This window comes from Petromyzon marinus, chromosome 46 (assembly GCF_048934315.1).
Source record: "Petromyzon marinus isolate PM22_M1 ecotype Great Lakes invasive population chromosome 46, UKy_Petmar_22M1.pri1.0, whole genome shotgun sequence".
Taxonomy (NCBI): Eukaryota; Metazoa; Chordata; class Hyperoartia; order Petromyzontiformes; family Petromyzontidae; genus Petromyzon; species Petromyzon marinus.
In genome coordinates, this window is record NC_133712.1 from 4,013,419 (window position 1) to 4,018,950 (window position 5,532).

At 43.1% G+C, this 5,532-nt stretch overlaps 1 long non-coding RNA gene across 1 annotated transcript; it reads right to left on the reverse strand.

The window, feature by feature from the left end:
- Positions 1-1,904: 1,904 nt before the first annotated feature.
- LOC142930952 (uncharacterized) lies at positions 1,905-4,821 on the reverse strand. Its single transcript, XR_012946949.1, has 4 exons — positions 4,377-4,821; positions 3,719-3,891; positions 2,961-3,325; positions 1,905-2,309 (listed from the first exon to the last, which is right to left on the reverse strand). It is a non-coding gene; the product is annotated as an uncharacterized LOC142930952 (long non-coding RNA).
- Positions 4,822-5,532: the final 711 nt, after the last annotated feature.

Genomic DNA, 5,532 nt, shown 5'->3' on the forward strand with positions numbered 1-5,532 from the left:
TACCAAAAAGGTTTCCAAAATTCTAAACAAACACAAGATCCAGGTCCGATTCAGTACAATACACAAAATACGTGATCTAATCCCATCCGTAAAGAATGTCATTCCTGACTTACAGTACCCTGGTGTCTACAAACTGAGTTGCATTTGTGGTGATTGTTATATTGGGGAAACGAAGCAACGTATCTGACCGCATTCACGAGCACAAGTCAGATTTGAAACACGATAGGACAAATTCTTCTGCCGTGGCTGATCATTGCTACCAAAGTACTCTGCAAGCCATCTGGATACCACCAAAGATTTGTCCATGAATCCATCCAGATATACAAACATAGTCGTAACTTCAACCAAGAGGATGGTTTAAAATTGAGCATTCATTGGAAGGATGTTATTAATCAAGTAAAACTTTAGCTGCTTTAGAGTTTATATTCATATCCATATCTCCGGTCTTTTACTCCCAGCCTTACACACTACCATCACTAGGAAATTTGACGTGCAACGTTTCAATCGTGCAAAATTGTCCCCCATCCCACTCTCCCCCGCCCCCCGCCCTAATCCGTTGTACATGAGTACCATGCCCAGGAGCTTCAATAATCTCCGTCCCCCAACACTCACCCCCCTCCCTACCCTGCATCCGTCCTCCCTGGCTCCTCCCCCCTTCTTACCATATATAATCGCTTGTCACAAATAGCTCTCTCTACTCACCACAGTATATTTTACTGTGGCTGTTCATCCTGATGACGGAAGCTTGTGTTGCCTCCGAAACGTCGTGATTTGATTTAGTTGTTTTCATTGTTTTTTTACTTTTTACCAACGTGACTTTATCGAAGGAACCAGAGTATACTTAACAATATTAAAAATTTAATTCCCACTCACAACCAACATCAGTGATGATAATCTGAATATGTCCTGGGCCTCTCCTAGGTCAACTCGGCCTCAAATGAGTACCTGGTGCGGTGTGTGTAAACATCGCTACTGTTGAGTCAAAGGCGACCTTCATAAACGCTGTGAAGGCAGGCTATACAGGGGATCGTTGTCGTGTATGTTTTGTGTGAGTGCGCTTACATGCCCCCTTGTGTGTGAAATTGTTGGGATCCATTATGCGCCTTCCGACAAACAAGCCAGCATCATCGGGAATCAAGGCAAGTGAAGTTAAAACTGATTTTTCTTTCTATTTACCAACATTTATTTGGTATGTTATGTATAATATAGTATTTATTACAGTATAAAATGCAAATGTTCAATATTTTGTATGAGTTTAACAATGTTTCCCTTTTAAAAACGTCTTATAAACCGTTCGACTTATGAACAGGTGATAAGTCGAGGGCTGCCCATATATTTGACAATATTAAAACATTTAATCCCCCTCACCACTTCCCCCACAACAACAGACGAACTTAATAAGAGCGCGTCCGAACCGATGCAATCTCTTGCGGATGGTTGGTGATTGGGATTTGGGGACCTCAATAATTTTTTCTGCACTGTCCATGTCACTCTGTACCATGGCTTTCATTTGTTCAGCATCGTGAGGCTTAGAGTCTGCCTTAACCGTGCTCTCGGACTCCAGGAGAGGGTTAACAGTGTCGTCTGCGTTTATAGGCAGAGACAATATGGAGCCCATGCTCGTCTCGGCTCCATTTTGGGTCGCCTCATCGACTGCCTCAATTGAAATATGAAATTCCTCAATATCCAGAGGCTTGATGTCCGCATCAATTCTGGTCTCCGACTCTGGGAGGGGGTCAGCAATTGATGCTGTCGAAGACACAGCAGTGTTCACATCTTCCACCTGAATGCTGCATTTTGTGGTGGATGTTGAGCTAGTGGCTGTAGGCATCTCCACATCCAAAATGGTTCCGGCGCTTAATGCAACAGAAGCAGAAGCCAGGAAGGCGTCAGTCCTTGGCTCAATTAAGGGGACTGCAACGGCGGCTGGAGATGGAAGGAAAGTGGCAGTGGACACCTTAGTGGCCAAAATGGGAATTGCCACTCCGGAAGAGCTGCAGCAAACTGATTCGACTGGAATTTGGCCAGGAGAAGTAAGTTGTGGAATTGAGGGAAGGTGGCAAGGTGCTGGAGCCGGGATGAAGAAGTTGTTGGGGTCCGAATCCAGCCAGCATAATTGGTAGGGGTCCATTGTCTTGGAAGGGATGTTGTAGGGGTCCAGAATAGGGAAGGTCTTGGTTGCAGGAGCCAGATGGGAGTTGATCTTGCATGCTGGTGCCTGGTGAAGTCCAGGTGGTGGAGCTGGAGCTGCACTCATCCATGGGTGCTTGAGAGCACTTTTCAGAGTTAGACGGTCATTTGGGTTCCAGCTGAAAACAAAGAGACAAGTACCGATGAGAAGATCAGCAAAATATACATACCCAAATGACACATTATAGTGATACAATAAACTTACATCCACTTGATAAAGTATCTAAGGGTTTGCAGGTATGTGAATATAGGTATGGTAAGTCCACGCTCAAAGTGTGCGTACACAACGTGTTATCGCTAAAGTAAAGTTCTTCCATTCGGGAACGGGCTTTCTGAGCGGTTCATGACAAACAACTTTATTCAGCTGCATGGCTGAGCAGTATAGGAATTCTAGGTATATGCGCGGAATAATATAATGATATAGTACGTGGTGGCGTACCCTCATCACAGTTTTTTTTCTCGCCATGGGATGACTGCAAGCTAATTTTATAGTGAAAATGTGCAAATGTGCATGGTTTTTATTTGTTTATCTCTGTAATGTGTAAACGGTAATTCCTCACTAAATGCATTTTTTCTTAATACAGAACATCTACTAGCGCGTTAAATGAGGATACAGTACTGCATTTGCCCTTTCATTCTTTACCTAGTTTCTTCTGCAGAGATATGCAAGATAGCTGTACATTGCAAAGGGGATGCATATTCCCTTGTGATATAGAAATTGACTGGAATTTTGTTACAGTTGAGGGAAACTTAAAGAGTGGGACACTCACCATAGGATGGAGCTGATGAAGTCCAGGAACAATGGGTCTCTCGTTTTCAGAAACTTCTTGAGTCGGCAACACTTAGGGGTCTCCTGCAGACATTCCTTGGTCAGTTGCCCAAAGAAGTCTGCAGTGGGTACAATCGCAAACGATGTCATGCATTAAAATATTATTAATGTGCACAAGGCTGTGATGTACAACGAAGGCTGTGAAGGACGTGGGGAAACAACCCAACTTTCACGTCATTGTGCAGCCAGACGAGTGATGTTATAACACCTAATCGCATATTAAAATTAAAATTTGCAGTACTCACTGAAATACCGAGGACCGTCTGGTGCAGCGTGCAGCATCTCAAAGGGTGGTGTTCCCACAATCTGAAAATAAACGATACATTTGCTCTTATGTCACTGGCGAGTTAAGAGGCGTTTTCTGTACGTACTTACATACATGGTGTGTATCCTATTGATTGAATTATTCATTATTGAGTAATCACTTGATTTCACGTAATATGAAGCTGTTTAAAATTGAATTTGTACTCAAAGTCAAATGAGCATTGAGGCAGTGATCATAGCCTGGCTGCAGCCCTGAGTCAGTGGTAAAACTCCATTCATACGTCACAGGTGAATATATCTCTATGACAACCAATGTCGACTTCCCTAAAAAGTAGTACTCATTTTATCAACACTGTAGGGCTGAATAAACCCCAACCAGATTTGAACCCACAATCTTTCGCTAATAAATATACAAAATTATACAATTAATGTTACCTTTGTGAGGCCAGCGATCGCCTGAATCTTGCTGCTTATTGACATCAGTCGTTTGCCGACAGATATCTCAGCTAGTATGCACCCGGCAGCCCACATGTCAATTGATGTTCCAAACGGCTGGCCCAGCAAGACTTCGGGAGCGTTGTATCCGTGCGTCCCAAAGGAATAACCGGCTGGAGAAAAATAAAAAAATACAATATTGCTTAGGTGGCCTGTAGGAGTCATAGTTTCACTAAAAGAATCCCCAATGTGTTCGCACCCTGTCCTGCATGATATGTGATAGTTTTCAAGTTTCAAGTTTTCATTTATTAGGTATAGCCCTGTGAGCCATGCGGCTCTTAAGTCGGGTGCAACCGCAACAAACAAAATATGACAGGACGTGATTTTACACGGAAGTGGACATTCCCAATGCACGGTTGTGAATTGGAGGTTCTAAGGAGTTGTGAGCATTCCCTTAATACCTCGTGTGGAGCTACCATGCACAGGCATCACTGCGTGAGCTCTTGTGATATCTGCTATATTAATTTCACATCAGCATCGTTCACACAATTTGCATGAACGACGATATATAAAACACAAAATTATTCCAGATAACAGGATCTGTAGGAATATTTAGAAATGCGATGATGTGTATAAATGTATATAAAGTGTAACTTACGAAATTCAGATTCAAAAAAACTTCCTCCGAAGTCGGCCAATCGGATGGCTGCCGTGTGGTGATCTTTCACCAAGATGTTTTCCTGAAAAAATTAAGAAAACGGATGCATTATTTGTATTGTATTTAACCAAATGAGAGTCCATTAAGATGATTCCTGTCTGTATGGAAGAATGGCGTTCATTTTGTGCACTGTACATCTAACGTTATAAGTGTAAATGAATTATTTCTCGAGTCGGAAGCAGGGGGATCAAAAATTATCGTAAAGATGATCCAATACAACATCTTGTACTGAAGTTGGTCATGAAAACAAAACACTTATAATGGGAAGAATTGACATGGCGACTCTTCTCATCGGCGCGAACCGAGTTGTTCCGCAATTCAGGATGGTAAAAAAAGAAAAACCTGAATAATTACGTACAAGAATGAAAATAGGGTCACGGATAATTGGTGTTTCTGTGGACTCTACAGCTGCCATGGATAATGGGAGTCATAGGTAATATGATCACGGATAAGAGCTCTTCTGTATGAGGCAGCTGTGATGGGAATTCAACTGGCCACCACGTGGCAAAGAGCTACAGGTGCATGAGGCGCATACACTGCTCGATATGTTTAAAAGATCACCGTAAAGGTGCAGGCCTGCAATTATTTGCTCACCCCTCTACTTCCAGAAAGGCCTCCATCATTGAGTAGGTCGAGAGAGCTACTTAAATGGTTTTGGGATACTCGTATACACAGCCAAATGTCTCAAAAGTGGTCGGAGTACCCACACTTTACGCCACCACTTGTGACGTTGTGATGAACTGTGTTGTACTTATTTATACTTCTGGGTGTATAGAGGTGGTGGGTGGGTGGGTGGTTGGAGAGTTGGGATTTCAGAACCTGTCCACTGTTGCAATTGCCAAGCCGGGAGATCAAATTGAATTGATTCCCTCTGGGTTTAAAGTCTAGTGTGCTACCCATGACACCATGGCAGCGTCCCTTAGACCTGCTTAATTCCTCTAAAAGAAATGTAATGATAAACCCTTACCAGCTTGAGGTCCCCATGGACTACGCCGTTCTTCTTCAGGAAGGCCAGCACTTCCATCAGGGATCGGGCGTATCTCTTGACGGAGGACAGAGTAAATGCTCCGTTCGATTTCACCACGTCTAAGAGGCT